A 23,428-nucleotide genomic window follows, 5' to 3' on the forward strand; every position below is an offset into this window, starting at 1 on the left:
AGGCAGAGGGCTGCAATTCTCACCAGCGACTCCCTTCACAAATGAAGCTTCACTTTTGGGGCTTGCCTCTGGCTCGCAGGTGACTGGTACATTTTGCAACCCTAAGGTGCACATCCATGTAGCTCTGGTGAAATAGTACCTCAAAACATGGAGTGAAAGTTCCGAATCATATTTCAACTTCTGCACATTTTTATAAAAGGCACAAAAACACAGGGCCCTTAAAAAAATTCCTATTTAGTAACAAGGAAGTGTTGCTACGCCACAGGTTAAAATTCACGATGCAAAAGACGCAGGAGGCAGCTAGCATGGATTCCTAAAGGAAAAGGAAGTGTATCTAACACTTTTTCTCCTCTCGAGAGAGACAGGGATAGGAAGCTATGACAATTTGACCATGGGAGAGGTTTTTGCTTGTTTGTTTCCCGTAAGTGAAGGAGATTTTAAGCATCTCAGGGAAGAAAACTTTGTCTTTAGAGAGACCTGGGTAAGTTTGTAAATCTAAAGTGACGCATTCTCTTCTAAATTAGAAAAACTTGACAGAGCTGAGGACAGAAATCTGGAAAACTGATTTTTTTTCTTCTGAAGACCAAAAAGCCTCAACTACTTAAGCCTCCCAATATCCCATATCTCTTTCTGATCTGTAAGTAGCTTTTAATCTTTGTAAAACCAAACCTCTCAACACTTTTCCTAGAAATTTTTTCAGCCTAAAAATGTTTGAGTCCATTCATTTTATTGTTCTAATGCTATCTTTTGTCACTGAAATTCCATCGTGTAACATTATGCTAACAGTATCAAAACAAAAAAGCAGTCAAGTAGCACTTTAAAGACTAACAAAATAATTTATTAGGTGAGCTTTCGCGGGACAAACCCACTTCTTCTGATCATAGCCATACCAGAACAGACTCAATATTTAAGGCACAGAGAACCAAAAATAGTGATCAAGGTTGACAAATCAGAAAAAAAAATGATCAAGGAGAGCAAATCAGAGAGTAGAGGGGCAGAAGGGGTGGGGGGTGGGGAGTCAAGAGTTAGATTAAGCCAAGTATGCAAACGAGCCCCTGTAATGGCCCAGAAAATTCCTATCCCAGTTCAAACCACGTGTTCATGTGTCGAATTTGAATGTGAGAGAGAAAGTTCAGCATTTTGTATATTTTATAATTTTATATTCAAATTCGACACATGAACACGTGGTTTGAACCAGGATGGGAATTTTCTGGGTCATTATAGGGGCTCATTTGCATACTCGGCTTAATCCAATTCTTGACTCCCCCTCTTCCCTTCCGCCCCTCTACTCTCTGATTTGCTCTCGATCATTTTTTTTCTGATTTGTCCACCTTGATCACTATTTTTGGTTCTCTGTGCCTTAAATATTGAGTCTGTTCTGGTATGGCTATGGTCTGAAGAAGTGGGTCTGTGCCACGAAAGCTCACCTAATAAATTATTTTTAGTCTTTAAAGTGCTACTTTACTGCTTTTTTGTTTTGATAGTATATGGACTAGCATGGTTTTCTCTCTGTTACTGTGCTAACAGTTATCACATTAAAAACATTTCCAAATAAGTCAAGTCTGTGACCTAAAATTGATTCTATCCAATCCATTCACAAAAACCTACCACATCCGCAAAACATCCTGTGTACTATTAATAGCTTAGGTCACCTTATTCATTTGTTTATTTCTTGCTGTGGTAATTGTGGAGTCTCACCAATTCTTTAAGTTGTTGTGGAAATACAGGACAGTCATCACTGCTGTGTAAGATATGGATTGCACAGGGAGCCCCTATAATGACCAGAGCAGACTCAATGCTATGGTAATAAAAATGCAGATGAAATTAAATCAAAATAAGTTTGATTACGTCAAGAGAAGGAAAGGGACTTCCTGTGTGGGTGTGAACTGCATAACCTGGATAAGCTATTCCTTATTAACAGATATCACTAGTTCAAGATCAAAGCTGTGATTAACAATGACAGCACATGGGGAAATCTCTACTGACTCCCATAAGAGTCTACTGTCCTCCACTTTAGTGGTTCATTAAAATAGTCTGAAAATCCAAGAAAAAGACGAAACATAAAAATATAAAAACTTGTATGAGTAGTAACGTTGAATCAAGGCCAAAGGGAGCATAACCCTTCTGTTGGAAGGCGCTGGCAGGAACCAGGGCCAGGTTCAACATCTGGGGCTTCATTTTCATCCATCTAACATAGAGCTGGCTCGAGCCCTCACCCAGTCGCCTTGGAAATTCACACATCGGTGAGCACCTCAGAGAGGGAGTGCTTCCCCACTTGCAAGCACAGAGTATGAGTGTAGAAAAGAAACTTCTGATGAAAAAGGCAGAAAAGTCATATGCCACAAGCTTGGGAAAATACCACACCCAGAGTTCATAACTAACCCTCACATAACTGTCCCAGCTCAAATGGCTTCAGCAGTGGCCTTTGCCTCTCAGACTCACCAGTCCAGTCCAATACTGCAAGGATCCAATCCACACACTTAAACTTTCTCCATACCACTCTTCAAATGCCCCACTTACAACTCTGTCCAGTCTTTGCAGGCCCTGACACACAACACTGATGCATTCCCTCATTGAGCCTGAGCCAATGCCACCTTTGTGTTGGTCTGGCGTTCTGTTTGCCCTTGCCAGCTGCCCCACTGGCTGCCTGCTGGTCATTGTCCTGCCAGCCACCCTGCCAGCTGCTTGCCACTTGCTCCTTCCGGTCACTTGTCCCCTGTGCCCTGCTGGCTGTCTGCCTGCTGTCTTGTGGGTTTAGCTGTAAGCAAAACCCTGTGATTCCATGATATCTGTGGCTTCAGCTACAAGTGATTTCAGCTCATAGTGGCATGCAGCTCTGGGCCTATCCATCCACAGCATCTCAGTATCCACCAAGGAGGATTCTCACAAAATAACTATAGACACACCTTTAGATCTATCTTTGAACAGTGCAGAGGGAAGAACTGGTCAAACCAGTCTTACAGCTGCAGGGCCAAAAGGCTCCCGCCGGCTGGTTCAACCACTGTTCCTCCCTCCTTCCACCTCACAAATGCTTAGATGAAGGGAGCCCTGTGCAATCCATACCTACACAGCAGTGATGACTGTGCTGTATTCCCACAACTATTAAAGCATTGGTGAGACTCCACAATTCTTACACTGGGTGATAGCATAAATTGTGACTTTACAACAACATGTTGTTTACAATCAACGAAATCTCATGACTTCAGCTGCTACCCATCAGGCTTTGTTTACAAAGCATTGCAAATGCACACCTTTGCATTTTCATGCAAATGATCTCTAAAGGACACATTCCCTGAATCTTTCAGCAGTATTAAGCTTCTGCTGGGACATTCCTTACAGGAGTAATTATGGTACTTAATTTTACTCATCATGAGCTGCACAGGCATTGTGGTTGCACGAGATTGATGAGGATGCCGTGGAGGAACTGCCAAATGTAGGAGGACAACGTTTAATATAAAATTATATGAATCTTAATGCAAAACTCTTCAAATTTCAATAATGCTTTATCACCTTCCAAGTCATGCAGAAGCATTAATGTAGATTTGCAATGAGGAACTTTTCTATGCCAGTAGAAAATTGATTTAACTGCTTGTCACCCTATTTACATTAGATATAAATCAATGTAACTAACATGAGGTAGGAAAATTATAAGCAAGGAAAATTAACTACTAGGGCTTCTCCATAAAAAACTATCTAGGGGTAAAATATTTGTAAAAAAAGAGTCTTGGTGGCTGCTTTCAATCAAAATTAAAAGACCCTGTTATAAACCATTCCTTCTTCCTTGGTGCTGTGTGGAAAACCCCACCAAAATGTAACAGGGAAACCAACAAACTACTTATTCGCAGGCCTGCTGAAAAGGGAAGTAAAGAGGGCAGCTGCTCTGGGGACTAGAAACTCAAAAGGGCCTGGGGTTCTGGACTGCTACTACCGCTACTGCAGCAGCAGCTGGAGCCCCAGACCCTTTAGATAGGGCGACCATATCTCCCTGTCCCAAATATGGGACAGAGAGATATGGGGGTGAGGGGCAGCTCCTCCCAGCTCCTCCAAGCCCTGGGGAGCTGGGAAGGAGGCAGCAGCCACTGGCTCTCCCCCGGAGCCCTGGGGAAGCTGCAGCCCCCAGTGCTCCCCAGGGAAGCCGCAGCCACCAGCACTCCCCTGGGAGCCCCAGGAAAGCCGCCGCTCATGCTTCCCCGCTTCTGTAAGGCTCAGGGAAGTGACTCCCACCACCAGCTGTGCCTGTACAGCTGCTGGCAGAAAAGTTCAGCAGGGGAGGTCCCAAATATTGGACAATTAGTCCCTTTTAAAAAATAAATAGGGACGCCTTTTTGGCATGCCTAATATTGGACTGACCCCCCTAATACAGGACGGATTGTCACCCTACCTTTAAATTGCTGACAGATCTCCAGACAGTGAGTGCCAGGCAGCGCTGAAGGGCTGGTAGGCGAGGGCTAGCACTATCCCCGCCCCTTCTTATAGCAGTCCTACCTTTCCCAGGAGCACAGAGCCACCCTTCCACCCACCTTATCATAGGCCAAGCAGTTCTGTCCTCCTCCCCAACCCCACCCCCCAGTTATTCAGCAAAAGCAGTAAAACCATATACAATGGTCTCAATGCCACTAGTAAAACAAACTAGAAAAAGATTTCCTTAGGTAAGCTGCTATAGTTATTTTAGGCATGAGAGCAGGTCAAATATTTCTGGCCAGTGTGATTTTTAGGACCTTAAAAACAAAAAAGCTGTAAGCAACTTGTCAAACCAAAGTTAAGAAGTGTGTCTTCTGGAAAAGTTGTGTGACTTACACAGGTTGCTATGTGTCATCTTTTGTAAATATACTATATATTTTACTTCTGAGAAGAGAAAGACCTGTTTTAGCCATTTCCACAGAGAGAATAAAGAAAAATAACTGAACTGGATGCTTTTTATCCTCTCCTCATTAGTCCACTGGACTTTCTTCTGCAATATCTGCTATAAGGTTAATAAAAAGAGAAGAGAGTCTTAAAATACTAACTTCTGCTATAATTTCACTCAACTCACAAACAAGTTATAATGTGAATTTTAGTTCAGCATCCAACATTCATCAACATGAAACTGCTGGCCTGAAAGATTGAGTCAAGTGGAAATTAGGAGAAATTACAAAGGATGAACATAAGCAAACATATACAGGAGCAAGATTAGAAAGGCAAAGGCACAAAATGAGCTCAAACTAGGTAGAGACAAAAAAGGTAACAAGACGACATTCTATAAATGTATTAGCAACAAGAGGAAGACCAAGGACAGGGTAGGTCCACTGCTCAGTGAGGAGGGAGAAACAATATCAAGAAACTTAGAAATGGCAGAGGTGCTTAACAATTTCTTTGTTTTGGTCTTCATCAAGAAATCTGATGCAGAAATGTCTAACATGGTGACTACTAGTGGGAAGGGGGAAGGTTTAGAGGATAAAATAAAAAAAGAACAAGTTAAAAATTATTTCGAAAAATTAGATGGTCTGCAATTCATCAGGCCCTGATTAAATGCATCCTAGAATACTCAAGGAGCTGATAGAGAAGGTATCGGAATCTTTAGCTATCATCTTTGAAAAGTCCTGGAAGTCAGGAGAGATTCCAAAAGACAGCAAAAGGGCAAACATAGTGCCCATCTATAGAAAGAGAAAAAAAGAACAACCCAGGAAACTACAGACTGGTCAGTTTAACATCTGTGCCGAGAAAGATAACGGAGCAAGTAATTAAGGAATTCGTCTGCAAACACCTGGAAAAAATTAAGATGATCAGTACAAGACCGCATGGATTTGTGAAGAACAAATCATGCCAGAACAATCTGATAGCTTTCTCTGACAGGATAACAAGTCTTGTGGATAAGGGAGAAGTGGTGGGTGTGGTATACCTAGACTTTAGTAAGGCATTTGATATGGTCTCTCATGATCTTCTTAAGAATGAACTGGTCAAATTCAACTGAGATGGGGCTACTATAAGGTTGGTGCATAACTGGCTGGATAACCATTCACAGACAGTCATTATTAATGATTCCCAGTCATGATGGAAGGGCACACCAACTGGGGTTCTGCAGGGGTCTGTTTTGAGACTGTTTCTAGCTAATATCTTCATCAACTATTTGCATATTGGCATACAGGGTATGCTTATTAAGTTTGCAGATGATAATAAGTTAGGAGGGCTTGCAACTGCTTTGGATGGTAGGGTCAGAATTCAAAATAATCTGGACAAACTGGAGGTGAACAGGAGGAAGTTTAATAAGGACAAATGCAAAGTACTCCACTTGGGAAGGAACAATCAGCTTCATACATACAGAATGGGAAGGAGTATTACAGAAAGCAATTTCGGTGTCATAGTATGACTAAATATGAGTCAACACTGTGAAGCTCTTATAAAAAAAACAAACATGATTCTGGTATGCATTAACAGGAGTGTTGAGAGCAAGACATGGGAAGTCATTTTTTGCTCTACACAGTGTTCATGAGGTCTCAGTTGGAGTACTGTGTCCAGTTCTGGGCACCACATTTCAAGAAAGATGTGGAGAAATTGGAGAAGGTCCAGAGAAGCACAAGAGGAATGATTAAAGATCTAGAGAACATGAGCTAAGAGGGAAGAATGAAAGAACTGGGCTTGTTTAGTTTAGAAAAGAAAAGACTTACAGGAGACATGATAGCAGTTTTTAAGTACCTAAGAGTGTTACAAGGAGGAGGGAGAAAAATTGTTCTCCTTGGCCTCTGAGGATAGGACAAGGAGCAATGGGCTTGAACTCCAGCAAGGGAGGTTTAGGATGGACATGAGGATATGCTTCCTAACTGTCAGGGTAGTTAAACACTGGAATAAATTGCCTAGGGAAGTTGTGGAATCTCCACCACTGGAGATGTTTAAGAAGAGGTTAGATAGACATCCATCAGGGATGGTCTAGACAGTACTTGGTCCTGCCGTGAGAACAGGGAACTGGACTTGACCTCTCAAGGCCCCTTCCATTTCTAGTGTTCTATGATTCTCTGCACCACCGCTGTAAGTCAACCTAAATTGCGCTACTCCAGTTATATAAATAATATAACTGAAGTTGATGCAGCTTAGGTCCACTTACTGAAGCATTTATACCAGGAATGGGCAACCAGGAATAATGGGTGGGCTGCATGAGTGGCCCTCCTTTATTACAGGGGGCCACAGCAGCACACAGACCACTGGCGTTCCACCTTCAGCCCCACAGCTACTGGGTGCTCCCTTTCCCCATACCTCTTGTGCCTTTCAGAGCCCCACCATTTACCTGCTCCTCCCTCTCCCTCCCAGCACTTTCAAACCACACAGATCACCTGATCTGTGCTTTGACCCTGCTTCTTCTCCTCCCTCCTAGAGCTGGAATGCTTCAAACCTGATTTGCAGCACACCAGCTATAGGAAGCAGGAGGAACAGTAGGAACAGAGCATAAATCAGGAAATTCGTGATACTTCAAAAGTTCTGGGAGGGAAGGGAAGGAGCAAGGATGTGCAGGAGGCCCCTAGGGGTGGAGGGCAGTCAAGGTTGCCCACCTCTGATTTACACTATGTTGCATTGATGGTAGATGCTCTCCTGTTGACTTACTTTCATGTATCTACATGCAAGGACTGTCTAATTTTTCATATAGGACTGCAGAGAGTACATTTTCAACTCTAAACAAGTAAATAAATGAGAAGGAACTTAAATAAATCATAAAGACTGATTAAAGAAGTACATCTGATTTAGCTATTTTAAATAATAGTTTCACCAGCTCACAGTGTTTATGTCAATAGATAGTGATTTCAAATACACTTTAATTCTTTTAAATGCCAATGGTGCCAAGAGTTATGCATGTGCTTAATTTTATATATTGCCAATAATCCCTTTTACTTAGTGAAACTACTACCCATCCACAAAGTTTAGCAGATGCATAAGTCTTTGCAGGATTAAGGCCTTACAGATTTGTCCCTGGGAAACTGTGTTGTCATGGCTATACTATCATGAAATATAAAATGTCAAATCTGTGTAACAGTTCAAAGCCCCTGAGGTTAAGCAGCTACTTGAGGGTGTATATTTAGAAAGTGTTGGTAGAATGCATTACAATGATCTGCCAACATATCAAGAACATCTCTTTGAGCAACACATGTCCTCAATGTAAACTAATTATGCTTTGAGATATAAATTTTCCAAGCTATTCTTGGACAGTTCTGTAATACTAGACATATTAATTATTAAAGTTATTGAAAGAATAGAACATACAGGCAATATAGTGAAATGCTATCACGAAGATAATAATAATCATACATACTTCCTTACTTAGAAAGAAAGAAAACAGTCAGCTTTAGGAAGGTAAACCAAATCTGCAGACTGCATTTCAGACAGAGTACACAATGGGAATTCTGACATATCTGATGATCCATTTAAAATGAAGGAAGTTCGTAGACGTAACAGGTATGACTTTCAAAAGTGCTCAGCACTGACCTATTTTTATTCCCCAATGCTGTTAAACAGTCAGGCAAAAGTTGAACACTTTTTAAAAATCCCAGTACTTTCAAAGACAATCTCCATTTCCATTTCAAGAAAGCATGGGGTTTTTTTAAGCAGAGAGTTACCCTACTTTAAAATCTTCATGGAAACAAGTCACAGATAACTTTTACCTTGATTGATTTAGACTGTGTCTACACTTGCTTGAACAGACTTTTATTATTCATATGTGCTTAATTCCTCACTCCCATGAAGACAAGTTTTTGCCATGGCAAGTGCACATGTGAATCCTGCTGTGTCGGCAGGAGTGCTCTCCTGCTGACAAGGGAAAAAAAAAGAAAAAACACTTAATAGAGGTGGAAGTATTTTGTCCACACAAGTTGCTGACAAAGAACTCATACAGATATGCATTGACCTTTAGCCACAGGGTTTGTCACTAGAAGCTGTGTAATGTAGACACATCCATAGTCAATGTCAACTTTACACCTCCCACATAGAGTTTCTCCCAAATAACTCCATCAAGATAAAAACTAGAGGGTATTCTGAAAATCCTGTATTTCTAATAGCATCTGCAATTGGAAAGTCTCAAAAAATTTTGAAGACCTAGAATTTCATTTAAGAAAGAAATTAATTCTTAAATTTTGCTCTCTCTTTCTTTCTTTCTAATTTCTTTAAATGAAGACATTTAATTTAATTTCTGCCTCACAACACCTCTGAGTCAAGCAAGCATAATTAGCCAACTGGAAAAAAATGACACAGGTAATATATGTATATCTCTGCTGCAGCTGGAAGAGAAGTTTGCAGTTTGGGCAGACAGATTCACAGAGGCAAGTCTTGATCTAGTGCACTGAAAAACTGTGTGGCTACTATGGCTTGGGTTCTCAAGCTCAGGGTATGGGGTGGGTGTGGAAGTCTGAACTCATCCTCAACTTCCAAAATTGATTTTTTGTGACCCCACCCCCAACCCCCGTCTTCAAAAACAGCTCAGTTCTCATTTAGGCACTATGAGCTTCTCCACATGGGGATGTTACCTATAAGCTACGTCTACACGTGAAGCCTACTTCGAAGTAGCCTATTTCGATGTGGAATAACGTCTACACGTCCTCCAGGGCTGGCAACGTTGACGTTCAACATCGACGTTGCGCAGCACCACATCGAAATAGGCGCTGCGAGGGAACGTCTACACGCCAAAGTAGCACACATCGAAATAAGGGTGCCAGACAGCTGCAGACAGGGTCACAGGGCGGACTCAACAGCAAGCCGCTCCCTTAAAGGGCCCCTCCCAGACACAGTTGCACTAAACAACACAAGATCCACAGAGCTGACAACTGGTTGCAAACCCTGTGCATGCAGCATGGATCCCCAGCTGCAGCAGCAGCAGCCAGAAGCCCTGGGCTAAGGGCTGCTGCACATGGTGACCATAGAGCCCTGCCGGGGCTGGAGAGAGAGCGTCTCTCAACCCCTCAGCTGATGGCCACCATGGCGGACCCCGCTATTTCGATGTTGTGGGACGCAGATCATCTACACGTGCCCTACTTCGACGTTCAACTTCGAAGTAGGGTGCTATTCCCATCCCCTCATGGGGTTAGCGTCTTCGACGTCTCGCCGCCTAACGTCGATGTTAACGTCGAAATAGCGCCCAACACATGTAGCCATGACGGGCGCTATTTCGAAGTTAGTGCCGCTACTTCGAAGTAGCGTGCACGTGTAGACACGGCTATAGTCTGCTAATCTCACAGGCTCCAGTAACACTGACCCAAACTGCCAGAAGCAGTATGCAAACTGGCAGTCTCAAAAGTGCAAATGGCCACTCATTTGCATATTTGCTCACTGGCAGATGCTGCCGCTGGCACAAAAAAAAAAAAAAAAAGCTGTGTAAACATGGGTCTGCCAGCGAAACCTCTAATTGTTGCCAGCCTCTTATGCAGCCATTTGCATTTTCAAGACCGTCTATTTGCATACTGCTGCTGGCAATTCGGGTCAGTGTAACCATAGCCATAGTGCCTTGCATCTACAACCAATCTATTTTTTTTAAATAAAAAAAGGTGGAACTATTGGGTTTCATGGCCAGCATTCCTTGTAAGCTGAGTGTTTGTGAGGCCACCTGGGAGAAATTCAAGTGCCACCCAGCTGATTAGCAGAGCATCCAAACCTCTCCACAGCCAGTAGTATGTGCACATAAAATTTAACCTGCCCAGGGATGGAACAAAAATAGAGGGAACACTGGTTAGAGCCACAATCGTCGCTGGAATAGGAGCAACTCCCCTTTGCAATGAGAGTTTATTTATATTAAGATTCATGTGGATGCAGTCATATGTACTCCCCTTCTGACAGTCTGATTACGGTCGCCGTGCTTGCATTGATTCACACCTGGATCTTTGTACCTGTAAGTCTTCTACTATTCTGGGATCATCTTGATCAATGTTCGCCTCTCCATCTAAATGCAGAGGGTCAGCTGAGAATGATCCTTTTTAATTCCAAATAATAGTGAGTTCACAGATCCAGAGTCATATATCCACAGTGACAGCCTCTCTTGCTGCCTCCATATATCTTGCTTCCTAAATTACTCTATGGGCCCTCACCCACCGTCTGTAGCCCTTTTAACCCTCAGTTTCAGAGGTGAGCACCACAGTATCTAACAATTTGCATGGCAGATAAGGGGAAAAGGTAATAGAAAATATACTTTGGTTCAAATTAATATGATCAACATTTAGCTAAATTGAAATTTTTATGACGTAAATGGCCCAAATCAAGCTACAGAGACATCCCAAATGGCATAGACGTTATTGGGCATTATAAAGGCATTCATGGATATCTGGATGGCTGTGGTTCAGAAAAGTTAATGAAGAATTCTGTTTAAACTAACAGTGTACTTTAGGCTACTTCAGAGAGGTAGCTGCGTTAGTGGGGAGCTTAAAAAAACCCCACAGACCTGCAGCACCTTAAAAGACTAAGCAGGCTTGTAGCACCTTAAAGACTAACAATTGTATTTATTAGGTAATGAGCTTTGATGGGTACGACTCACCTCATCACATTTTGATGAAGTGATCTGATGATGTGTGTCTTACCCATCAAAGCTCATTACCTAATAAATACAATTGTTAGTCTTTAAGGTGCTACAAGCCTGCTTGTTTTCTTAGGCTGGTCTGTAGCTGTCATACAAGCAAAATTATAGCAGAGACAGTGCTCTGTTTTGGCAAGCATATAGCAAAGCCCTCGAGGCTCTCCGTAGAGTAAGTATCAAAGAGGCAGCCATGTTAGCCTGTATCTTCAAAAACAACAAGAAGTCCTATGGCACCTTATAGACTACCATATAGTGAGTGTTCCCCTGCCATTCTCATTACAACTAGAGGACTGCATACCTATGGCTCTTAAATGCCCACTGCCTTTTTGAATAAGACCCTTCTGAGTATCTACAGGGCTGTGCACACAATTCCCACTCCGTCCCTTCTGCTTGCCTTTTCTTCCTCCCAAATCACCAATTCTTGGTGAATTGATTTTGATTGTATTCACTTATTAGTATTATTCCTTTTGGTTTGTGTTAATTTAATGAATTCATTTTTAACATCTTGGATGAAAAATTTCACCAAGGTACAACTCAACTCATACACTATATAACACCCCCTCCACTATACTGACATTTTGTAGCAAACGACATATTTCATGTAGTTCCTTGAGTACAATATAGTCATTTCCCACAACTGCCCCATTGGCTCAAAGTAAGAACACAACACATACTTGACCACTTTCCTGACCAGTTGCGGCATTTGCAGAGACACCTTCTTCATGTATTCATGACATTCAGAAAGTCTCTCTAGCCTCCAGCCCACCTATTACATAGGATCCCTCCCTTGAACTTACATATTTCATGCAAAATACAGCAGGCACTTATTGCATGTAATACATAATGATTAAAAGAATCTGGTCTTGACTTGGGGCCCCTCCACTATCCCTTCAGTCATCTAAGACTGTTACACACAACACTGGTGCTCCACAGACACTTGCAGTAGTTACATAGGTCCTCTCTCTAGTCCAGTGTCCAGAGTAAGGTTTCATAAGCCAGGGAAGCATCCAGTAAACTAGGTTTCCCAGAATGAGGAGGAGGAATCATAAATATACTGTCCTTAGTTGCGTTGGAAACAAAGATTCCTTTTCTCATTCCAGCAATCAGGTCTGAGTTTCTAGATATATTGACCTCCAAATGTCGCTGGTTCAGTGATGTAATACACCTGACCAAGATACCATGTGCACCTAGCAGCTACAGTTGTCAGTTTTTCTTGTTTGAACCTGTGCGTGCACTCAGTACCATGTACGAGGAAACAACAGGTTAGATGTTACAATCAATTTTATCTCATTGTACCTTTAAGATCCATGATGGGCCTATGTGAAAGCAGAAGATCTCTAATTGTCAGAAATTCCAATCCTTGTACTTTTTTGGAGAGGTTTAAATTATAGAAAGGGTTAGGGCCTGAATTCCCATTCTTCATTTTAAAGAAAAAAAAATCCATCTCCTGGTAGGTACTCTGTAACTGTTCAGGTATGGTGAATTACCTTTTGAATGTTATTCAGAACAAAGACATTTGAAAAAAAACTAATTAAGTGGCAGAGCATTGCACCATGTCCTATCTGCCCAGACAGCTGAACAGCTAGTTCAAACAAGCACCTACCTATGCGGAAACAATGATTACCTTAAGTACCTTAAGCAACAAAACAAAGCAATGCGGCTGCACCTCTATCTGACAAAGTTAAATCCCTCTATTTAGAAAGAGCAGAGTAATACAGTGCAACATCCCTGGGCAAATAAATCCTAAATAAGGGCCGGATTCTTGGACCAGAAGCTCCCCTGGCAATAATTATGACCAGGTTTTCCACCAAATTGCTGAGCTCTTTGGAACAGTTTGTTCTAATCACCAACTCCTTCGTTAACTAAAAGTGGTAAAGTTTGTCATGATATTAGACCACCAGTCACCTTAAAAGCTTCATAATAGGGAAATAATGGTCTGAACAGCAATAACTGAATGATACACTTTTTGGCTACGTCTACGCTGGCCCCACCCTTCCAAAAGGGGCATGCATATTCTGTTCCTCATTTGCATAATGGTGGGCACTTGCCGTTCCAGAAGAGCAGCTTTTGAAATGCAAAACAGCTGTGTAGACATGGTTCTTTCAAAAGGAAGCACCGCTTTTGGAAGCACCCTTCTTCCTGAAAAAAATTAGGAAGAAGGGTGCTTTCAAAAGCAGGGCTTACTTTCGAATGAACCCCATCTACACAGCTGTTTTGCATTTTTAAAGCAACTCTTCCAGAACAATGAGTGGCTGCCATTATGCAAAATGGGTGCTGGCATGCAAATTAGCACCTCATTTGCATTTTTGATCTGCCATGTTTGCATGCCCCTTTCAGAAGTGAGGGGCCAGTGCAGCCATAGCCTTTGAGCAGTGATTTAAAAAAAAATAACATCTAATTTCCAAGTTTTGGAAACAAGCATTTTAAATTACAGGTATTATGTTTCTTTTACATATGTCTACATACCTGAAAGAGGCCTTGGGATTTCAAAATGTAGGGGCAGATTGTGATCTCTCTCCTTACCTTGAATAGCACTTTACACCATGTCCTTGAAGTCAACAGGCCTACCTGTAGATGAAGGTGCTACTCATTGTGAGTTAGGGTATTACAGTCTAGATTTTAACTAGCAGCCTTCCTGGGTTAGCAAATCTTTCATTAAGATGCATTATAATGTGCTGAAAGCTGGAAAACACCCATGATACTGAATAACCAATAAATAGTAGAAGAGTCAGCAGTGTATCGGTTAGGAAATCTGAGGTGGGTGACATTATTTAATCATGGACTCTGTTGAAAAGGCACCGTATCAGTGGGTAAGAAAATCTTCCTACGTGACTACCCCTTTCTTTTACAAGTGAAGGCTTTGTTCTCCTTCAGAAACCTTTGGCAACCTTCTTGGAAAATGACAAACTGCGGAACTCTCAGATGCACAGCATCCAAATGACAAAACTTAATAATATGAAGTAGCAAAATATAAGCTTGGCCAATGCTACGTGCACTGTAAGAAACATGAATGCTCTGCCTGTAATAAGTTATTCAACCAACTGGATCACTACTTTATGTGATCTGCAGACACAGATTCTTTGAACAGCAGTGACTGACTGGCAGGTTGGGGCTGTGCCTTGTATATCCATGGGTAGATGCAGGTCATGGTGACATGCACAGGGTGTACTTGCAGCCCCAAGGCCATAGCTATTAATAAACTATAAGTTCATGCATCCAAGATGCATGAATTTAATATCATATGGACCCAGGCAAGCAGTCAGCTGGATAGAACAGTTACTACAATAAGTGTTTTCCTCAGGGAGATGCACCCCAGAAATCTGTCTGACAAAACACAAGTTTGTAGGCATTCATTCAACACTTCTTTGAAACTGTTTTTCTTTTACTCAGTGTTTCTTCATATATTTGTGTGCATCTAGATCAGTCAGAGAATAACTTTACATACGCATGTTACCTTTGTTACTAATAAAAAAAATTAAAAATGGATGGTAGTTAGGATTCATAAAAACCTCAGCCAGAGAAACAAAAATGCAGAGGTTGTAACAAGCTGACATATAGACAATGAGCATAATGATCATCTCACCAGGGCTACGTCTACACGTGCACCCAACTTCGAAATAGCTTATTTCGATGTTGCGACATCGAAATAGGCTATTTCGATGAATAACGTCTACACGTCCTCCAGGGCTGGCAACGTCGATGTTCAACTTCGACGTTGCTCAGCCCAACATCGAAATAGGCACAGCGAGGGAACGTCTACACGCCAAAGTAGCACACATCGAAATAAGGGAGCCAGGCACAGCTGCAGACAGGTCACGGGGCGGACTCAACAGCAAGTCGCTCCCTTAAAGGGCCCCTCCCAGACACACTTTCATTAAACAGTGCAAGATACACAGAGCCAACAACTAGTTGCAGACCCTGTATATGCAGCACGGACCCCCAGCTGCAGCAGCAGCAGCCAGAAGCCCTGGGCTAAGGGCTACTGCCCACGGTGACCACAGAGCCCCGCAAGGGCTGGAGAGAGAGTATCTCTCAACCCCCCAGCTGATGGCCGCCATGGAGGACCCCGCTATTTCGATGTTGCGGGACGCGGATCGTCTACACGTCCCTACTTCGATGTTGAACGTCGAAGTAGGGCACTATTCCCATCCCCTCATGGGGTTAGCAACTTCGACGTCTCGCCGCCTAACGTCGATTTCAACTTCGAAATAGCGCCCAACACGTGTAGACGTGACGGGCGCTATTTCGAAGTTACTGCCGCTACTTCGAAGTAGCGTGCACGTGTAGACGCAGCCCAGGTGTGCAATGTCTTGCTCTCTTGACCTACAACTGTTTTATATAGTGACTGGAACAAATTAGACCAACACGAGATTTCCTAGAAGACTTATTACTTTGGGGGCTTGTCTAAACTACCACCTTCCTTCGAAGAAAGGATGGTAATTAGGGTGTTGGGAGTTTACTAATGAAGTGCTGTGATGCATATGCAACACTTCATTAAGCAAATTCCCCCCACAGCAACTTCTAAGTTTTAAACTTCGAAGTACCGGCATGCGTCTAGCCACGGCTCACCCGCCAGTACTTCGAAGTGCCGGGGCATCTTCAAAGTCCCTTTACTCGTCAAAATTTTGTCCTTTTGAAAGTACTTTGAAGTACCGATGGGTGAGCCATGGCTAGATGTGTGTCGGTACTTCGAAGTTTAAAACTTTGAAGTTGCCACAAGGGAAAATTTGCTAAATAAAGTGCTGCATATGCACTGCAGCACTTCATTACAAAACTCCCAACACTCTAATTACCATCCCTCCTTCGAAGGAAGGTGGTAGTGTAGACAAGCCCTGGGTGTTAATCACTATGGCTTCAGTGTAGCTGAAGCCATAACTTGAAATAACTCATGCAATTTGCACAACACAAATTGCGTAAGGTATTTTGAGTTACCTTATCTCTGGCCCTCCCTTTTTCTGGGACCCCATTCTTTAAATACCCCTGTGAAACCACTCCCCCCTCCGCACTCATGCATCTGATGAAGCAGGTCTTTGCCCATGAAAGCTTATGCTCCAAAATATCTGCTAGTCTATAAGGTGCCACAAGACTTCTTGTTCTTATTTCTAACTAGCTGCCGAAGTTCAAAATAAGCAGCTATTTCGAGGTTCCCACTACCCACCCTCACAACAAGGGGTAGCAGAAACGGAATACTGCACTCAAAATAGTGCAGCGTTTAGCCCCAGAGTTGCTGTTTAGGGATACATTTGTATCCCAAAATAGTAACCATAGTGTAGCCATAGCCTGTGAATTATGGCTGCTCATCAAGAGATGATGATAAATCTTGAGATTATAACATTTCCTTTCACTGTGTTGCATAAAATAGACATGGGTGAGAACAGTATTCAACCATAAGAATGATAGCATAATTATATACAGTTGAGCTCTCACCTCTTTACAAAGCTAACAGAGTCCAAGGGAAACCCAGCACTGTGGCCAGCAGCAAATTACACAAGGGCACAACTTAATAAGCTAAAAACTGGGCCTTTGTGTGGTAGTGAACATGGAAGTTTTACCCATAATGCACTATCCCTGAGACAGATTTCTTAAATACTTAAGTGTTTCCTTTTGCCAGTGACTAGCAAGTGAGCCTCTTTACCTTAAACAAAAGTCTCTAAATTTATGAAGCATTTAATGGAGTTTCTGGCCCCGAATTCAGGAAAGCTCTTAAAACAAGAAGCTCAACTCTACTGTTTTCAATGATACTTAAACACGCTTACAAGTTATTTCCTGAACAGGGTCTTAGTTTTGACACCCCCTCCCCCATTTCAGCCAATGGGAAACACATCTAAAACATTTCAAGATCTTTTTGATCCTGACTCACATGCCTGTCTAAGAATTTATGTCTCTGGAACAGATGCCATATATAGAATAGAACCTTGGATGTATGAACATCAGAGTTACAAACTCACCAGCCAACCTCATACCTCATTTGGAATCAGAAGTCTACAGTCAGGCAGAAGCAAAGACAAAAAAGGGCAAATACTGCACAGTCAAGTGCTGTTTTAAACATAAACTACTAAAAAGAAGAGGAAAGTTAAAGAAGCTGTTTCTGTGCTTGTTTCATTTAAGATGTTTAAAAATGGTATTTTTCCACTGTATAGTGAAATTTTAATGCTGTTATTAGTCAATGTTCAGTTGTAAACTTTTGAAAGAACTACAATAATAGTTTGTTCAGAGTTATGAACAATTTCCATTTGCTGGGGTGTTCATAACTTTGAGGTTCTACTGTACAGCACATTTAACAGCACTGAAAGAGCTAAGAGTTCCAAGAAGAGTATGACAGTTATTGGAAACTGAGCAAAACAACAGAATGATCACCTGGACAAACTTTATCACTCAGAAAAAAAATCAGAGTAAATTTACTTTTACCGCAAGCCCACATGACATGTACAGCTGTGTAATAAAATATGGAAACTGGTCCAGGTTAAAGTTCACTAAGGGTGAAAACTGCTCCAGTGGAAATATTCCAGAAGAGGGCTCCAAAGCAACAGCAAGTGTTCTTTGAAAATCTTAACACCACAGTAAGAGATTAAGTGTCAATTTTTAAAAAGTTAATATACAAGATAGAGAACAACAAGAAGTCCTGCCATTCAATACGGCTAAATGCAGTGCCTTGCATGGTGACAAGTGTCAGAGAGGTAGCCGTATTGACTTCATGTTGTTCTTGAAAATACAGACTAACATGACTACCTCTCTAATGCCATGCAAGATACGTTAGAATCTCAGTTAAAGTTTGGACTGAGAGCCTTTGAGAAGGTATCCTAGCTCAGGTGAAGTGAACAAAGACTTTTGTTTTTGTATGAATATTCAGAAAATAAAACTGCTCAAAAAGCTGGCTTTACATACAAAGCTCTAAAATACATCCTTTATTTGGAAATTTCCTGTAAAAAAATTAAAAATATCAAACAAATCTACCCAAAATATTGGATAGCGTATAAATGTAGACTACAATGCTGTGCATCTTTTTGAATCCTATCACCTGACAAACCGCCCCTGTGGATCATGGTTTAGGGTACAATGTGAAAAGCACAAATTACCCAAGAATAATGAGTTAGAGATCGGACTGCAGATATTGAAGCACACATTCACCAAATGCTTTTGTAAAATTATTCATATTCCAGTTTGTAACATGGCGCTAAGAAAAGGTAACTTGTAGCCCTATCAACATATCAACTTTTAAAAAAAACATTAATTTACTGTGAATAGTTTCTGCTGCACTCTGCCCCAAATGGGTTTGTAACTCTGTTATGAAAAGGCTTTCCCTATATTTATTTCTTTAGCAAAAGCATTCCATCAATCAGCATAGATGACAACTGCATCAAACTGGCCTTCCTCAGTTGCTAATTAATGGCTGTGTAAGGAAATAAACAGAAGGAAGTTTTTTCCGTTACTATGTTCTGAATTTTTCAAATTAAAAAATTAAAAAAGGGATGGATAACAGGAGATACTAAATAGAACTGTATATTTCCCGGGTACCTGTAATGCAGAGAAGTCTGTCACACAGGTTAATAAGAATTACAGTGACCAATGTAGCACTGAACAAGGTAAAAATAAAGTTTATATAAGCTTTCTGGGGGTCTAGAAGCATTAAACAAAAAAAAAAACAAGTTTACTCAGCATAGTCAGTCTGTTTATATTACACATAGCAGAACTTGTATTAGTTGTCAACAGCCAAAAAAGGGGTTATGTTAGGGGACTTTATTGTTACAATTCCCAATCCAATTGATTGTCAACACAAGTGGAATCTGATTAATAATGAATCATGTACAGCTCTGAGATGTACAACAGACTTGATTAATTTTAGACGGGTGTGTGTTCACTGAGGAGCTTAAAGGCTTTCCACACTTTCCAAAACCTTATATGGGAGAGTATATAAATGGTAGCCTTCTCCATACTTCACAAAACATACTGTTAACAGGTCAGTTTTCTAGAAGATGCTTGACTCTGCATTGCTACATTTCAAACTCTGCACCTGCCCTCCATTTAAACTAAAAAACACATTACCTTAGACCTTAGTGCCTAACCTCATTAGTCTACTTTCTTAAATGTTACCCTCTCATTATCTACCATAACATCTAAACCAGTGGTTTGGAGCTGGGCAGGTCACACTGAGGTGCTGGGGAGTTGGGCGGGGGGGGGGGGCGCGGCGCAGGGGAGTCACATTCAGGTTGGGAGATCATATTCAAGGGCTTTGGGATCACAATCATGTACTGCTAAGCTGGGGGGGTCACACAGGGGCTGGGGGGAGACACTCAAGGGCTGGTGGGTTAAGGGGCTGGGGGAGTCACATTCAGGCTGGGTGGACTGGGAGGGTCACACTCAGGGACTGGGGGGAGATACAAACAAAAAATGGAAACTGACAGATCAGCTATGTAGAACAGAAGAAGGGTGGAGGGGGGCAAAAATTACTTACTGCAGAAGTCTATTAAGTGGCTTGCCCGGGATAGCAACAAATATCAAAAGGTCTCCATAATAAGTGCCCAGGCTCACGCCCGGAGAGGTACTCCGGCATCGCTGAACAGCGTTGCATCAACACGGGAGGCAACAGATACCGGTTATAAGCTCTTGCTCGATTGGCGTAGAGAACGAGCACCAGGGGTTGCCTTCGACTGTGGGAGAGATCCTCCAATCTCACTGGACAGTCACCGCCTGCCTCAAGCTGGGCAGCCCCCAGCCAATAGGGTACTGTCCCGTCACAGTTCACCTGCCTCGCTGGGTGCGTGAGGCTTAAGGTTCCTGAACCTGACAAGTGACTGAAATTTGGGCACCAGGCAAACCAATAAGAAAATCAATAAGAAATGAGAAACATCAACAATTTAAGCTTGCTTGCTGGAATGTGCGGACCATGCTGACCGGCTTGACTGAAGATCTTCAGGCCATCAGTGACACCCGCAAGACCACTGTCATCAACGAGGAACTGAAGAGGCTCAGAGTTGATAACGCTGCACTGCAAGAGACGCGACTCGCAGATTTGGGATCTCTAAAGGAAAAGGACTACACCTTTTTCTGGCAGGGTGAAGCCCAAGAAGAACGCAGAGAGCATGGTGTTGGCTTTGCTGTCAGAAACACCCTTCTACAAATGGTGGATTTAGTCATGGGAGGATCAGAAAGACTTCTTCGGATCACGCTTCAAACTTGCGCCGGTCCTGTCCACCTGATCAGCGCTTATGCTCCAACCCTGTACGCCACACCAGAAGTAAAAGACAAGTTCTACGACGTACTTAGTGCCGCTGTAGCGCAAATACCTGCTCGTGAGCAACTGTACATCTTGGGTGACTTCAGCGCAAGAGTTGGAACTGATTGGGCCTCATGGCCTTCCTGCTTAGGACACTTTGGTGTGGGAAAAATGAATGACAATGGACAGCGTCTCCTTGAACCGTGCATGTACCACAATCTGTGCATCACAAACACATTCTTCCAAACGAAGCCACAGCACAGAGTGTTGTGGAGACACCCACGCTCGAAGCACTGGCATCAACTAGATGTGATCATCACTAGGCGTAACAACCTCAAAAACATCCTTCTGACACGCAGCTATCATAGTGCTGACTGTGATACAGATCACTCTCTAGTTTGCTCCAAGCTCAAGCTGAGACCCAAGAAGCTGTACCACTCTAAACCTGCTGGAAGGCCCCGCATTCACGCCAGAAAGACGGCAAACTTGGAGAAAGCTGAAAAGTTCAGAGAGACCCTCCAGGAAAATCTGCGCAGTGGCCCTGGGGGTGCCGATGCGACATCCAAATGGCAACATCTGAGGGATACAGTTTACAGCACGGCCTTGTCGGTGTTTGGAAGAAGAGCTAGAAACACGAACGACTGGTTCGAAGCTAACTCTGATGAGATGATTCCAGTCATTGAAAAGAAGCACGCTGCACTCCTGGGCCGCGTCTACACGTGCACGCCACTTCGAAGTAGCGGCGCCAACTTCGAAATAGCGCCCGTCGCGGCTACACGTGTTGAGCGCTATTTCGAAGTTGAAATTGACGTTAGGCGGCGAGACGTCGAAGTCGCTAACCCCATGAGGGGATGGGAATAGCGCCCTGCTTCAAAGTTGAACGTCGAAGTAGGGCACGCGTAGACGATCTGTGTCCATCAACATCGAAATAGCAGGGTCCGCCATGGTGGCCATCAGCTGAGGGGTTGAGAGACGCTCTCTCTCCAGCCCCTGAGGGGCTCTATGGTCATCATGTGCAGCAGCCCTTAGCCCAGGGCTTCTGGCTGCTGCTGCGGCAGCTGGGGATCCATGCTGCATGCACAGGGTCTGCAACCAGTTGTCAGCTCTGTGGATCTTGTGTTGTTTAGTACAACTGTGTCTGGGAGGGGCCTTCTAAGGGAGCGGCTTGCTGTTGAGTCCGCCCTGTGACCGTGTCTGCAGCTGTGCCTGGCACCCTTATTTCGATGTGTGCTACTTTGGCGTGTAGACATTCCCTCACAGTGCCTATTTCGATGTGGTGCTGCCCAACGTCGAAGTTGAATGTCGACGTTGCCAGCCCTGGAGGACGTGTAGATGTTATTCATCGAAATAGCTTATTTCGATATCGCTACATTGAAATAAGCTATTTTGATGTAGCGTGCACGTGTAGACGTAGCCCTGGAGTACAAACGTTCACCGAGCCAGAGTACCCAGCAAGCACTTAGAGAGGCCAGAAGAACAGTACAGCAGACAGCGAGGCACTGAGCCAACAACACTGGCTCCAGCTATGCAGCAGCATCCAGACCTGTGCTGACTTTGGTAATCTCAGAGGAATGTACGAGGGTATGAGGAAGGCATTAGGACCCACCCAGAACAAGATGGCATCTGTGAAATCCAAATATGGTGAAGTCATTGCTGACAAAGCCAAACAGATGGAGAGCTGGGTCGAGCACTACTCTGAGCTGTACTCACGCCAGAACGTTGTGGTTGACGCAGCCCTCGATGCTGTCGAGCTCCTACCAGTAATGGACGAACTGGATCAAGAACCGACTGTGGATGAACTGAAGAGAGCCATCGACAGCATTGCAGCAGGAAAGGCCCCGGTCAGGATGGTATACCACCAAAGGTAATCAAATGTGCCGCGGACACACTCCTGGAACCCCTGCATGAGCTGCTGTGCCTGTGCTGGAAAGAGGGTGAGGTTCCACAGGATATGCGTGACGCTAACATTGTAACGTTGTGTAAGAACAAAGGAGACAGAAGCGACTGCAACAACTACCATGGAATCTCCCTCCTAAGCATCACTGGTAAACTGTTCGCTCGCATCATCCTTGGCAGACTCCAGAAGATTGCTGAGAGGGTGTACCCCGAATCGCAGTGCGGATTCCGCGCAGAGAGGTCTACCGTTGACATGGTCTTCTCTCTAAGGCAGCTGCAGGAGAAGTGCAGGGAGCAGAGAAAGCCACTCTACATAGCCTTCATCGACCTGACCAAGGCCTTTGACTTGGTCAGCAGGGATGGTCTGTTCAAACTGCTCCACAAGATAGGCTGTCCTCCACGGTTACTCAAGATGATCCAGTCGTTCCACGAAGACATGAGAGGAACCATCCAATACGATGGCGCATTATCGGATGCTTTCGGAATCAGGAGAGGCGTCAAACAAGGATGCGTGCTTGCTCCGACATTGTTCGGGATCTTCTTTGCACTCCTCCTGAAGCATGCCTTTGGATCTTCAACAGAGGACATCTTGCTGCACACAAGATCTGATGGGAAACCGTTTAACCTTGCAAGGCTGAAAGCTAAGTCTAAGGTGCGGGAAGTCCTCATCAGAGACATCCTGTTCGCAGATGATGCTGCTGTAGTGTCTCACACAGAAGACCAGCTTCAAAAACTGCTGGATCAGTTCTCCAAAGCGTGCAAGGACTTTGGGCTTACCATCAGCCTAAAGAAGACAAACGTAC

At 43.2% G+C, this 23,428-nt stretch overlaps 1 protein-coding gene across 3 annotated transcripts in view; it reads right to left on the reverse strand.

The window, feature by feature from the left end:
- The window catches only part of KCNQ1 (potassium voltage-gated channel subfamily Q member 1), a 598,641-nt gene that overhangs the window by 522,347 nt on the left and 52,866 nt on the right, over positions 1 to 23,428 (reverse strand). The gene's annotated exons all lie outside the window — the stretch shown is intronic.

Source organism: Carettochelys insculpta, chromosome 6 (genome assembly GCF_033958435.1).
Source record: "Carettochelys insculpta isolate YL-2023 chromosome 6, ASM3395843v1, whole genome shotgun sequence".
Lineage (NCBI taxonomy): Eukaryota > Metazoa > Chordata > Testudines > Carettochelyidae > Carettochelys > Carettochelys insculpta.